Genomic DNA, 1,721 nt, shown 5'->3' on the forward strand with positions numbered 1-1,721 from the left:
CTTCTTTTCTTCTTCCTCTCCTTCTTCCTCCTCCTCCTCTATCTCTGCCTCCACCAATTCTAGTTTCTTCAAAGTAGCCCCCCTTTGCTCTGATTACTGCTTTTTGCTCTTGGCATTCTCTTGATGAGCTTCAAGAGGTGAACCTGACCTGAAAATGGTTTTCACTTCAAAGGTGTGCCTTGTCAGGGTTCATTAGTGGAATTTCAGTGAGAATCTACAATGTAAATAGTCATGAAAATAAAGGAAATGCATTGAGTGTGTCCAAACTTTTGGCCTGTACTGTATATACACATGACGAACCTGAACAACCATACACTTCCAATTTTTTAACTCTCTTATATGACCGATACAAGTGTGTCTTGAAATAGTGCCCATAGGGACTCCAGACCTTGGTTGTCATGGTTACAATAGTAAAATACCATCTGTAGGAGAATAGTGTACTACCTACCATTGTTGCCGTGTTTACTATAATAAGGGTATTGTGGCCCGGTTGCATTTATACTTCCCTGAAGGCCCTGATGGTTCCTCACTGGTATTTATACATTATAAATAATCTATGGTAACTATTGTGTATACCTGCCTCTTAAAAGTTAGTGATTAGTTAGCTGTTAGCTCAACAGCTGCAATAGCTCATCTTTGTAAAAAATCACTCCGTCAGCACTGGTCAATCTTTCACATACTCATTGATTTAAAGGTCCCATAGTTTGATCTTTGTTTTATTTGAAGTGTTGATCCACAAGACGATATATTTGTGGTTTTATGAACCAAAAAACACCGAAGTGTAGTTTTACATCTCCTCTCTCAGGCTTCTCTCTGGAGCTCTATGAGTGACAGTGAGCCAATCAATTGCTTTTTTTTCCTTCTGAATTAAGAATATTGCAGATTTACTCAGAGAAACCTAATCCTGTTCTGGTGACTGCTTAACTGTGACATCACAAATGTACAGCAGTCCCCATGGTTCATTTCTCACTGTCTGCACACAGGCTGTGTGTATCTCTCTGGGCTGAGGCTTTGTTAGGCTACTTTTGCAGTATCAATGTGGAACCAAATCACATTTATAATAAATGAACTATGTAAACCTGCTATTTCAAATATGTTAAACTTTTAAAGCTGCAACATTACATGGTCCTGTCTGTCAGCTGCAGCCATCTAACCTCCTGCACAGACTGTGAACAGAGAAACTCACTAACACCTCTTTGCCCCAATTATAACATACAGGTCAAACTGACTTCAGTCACAGACTAACTTGAGTCTTTTTTCTGTCACTTCCAAGCTGAAAACCTCTGTGATCTTATGAATCACTGTGACTCATTACAGTACATCTTGTAAGACCACCCTCGAACGGCTAAACATTTAAGGTCATAGTTCACTGATCTTTTCACACGCCATGTTAAAAAATTGCCAGCAAGACATCAGACAGACTTCAGAGATAGGATTGAGTGCTGTTCCATCATTGCTCTAAGTTAAAGAACTTCTGGGAGGAAATATTTCAATTTCTCCGTCTAATAATTGGACAAAGAAGTCACCCCTGACTGTGCTGTCGCTGTAATGGCTCGGTCTGAGGGGCACTTTGTGCGACCAAATGAGATGCTGCAAGCTCTCATGTTTGGTATGCTTAGAGTTAAAAGGGTTATTCAGAGACTGGATATCAACCTCCCTGCCTTGCTTTAGGAAGTGGCCGAATGATACAGTTTCCTGTTTATATTTAGAAGAGATAAGCT

The sequence above is a fragment of the Trachurus trachurus genome (assembly GCF_905171665.1).
Source record: "Trachurus trachurus genome assembly, contig: scaffold_88_arrow_ctg1, whole genome shotgun sequence".
NCBI classification, from domain to species: Eukaryota; Metazoa; Chordata; class Actinopteri; order Carangiformes; family Carangidae; genus Trachurus; species Trachurus trachurus.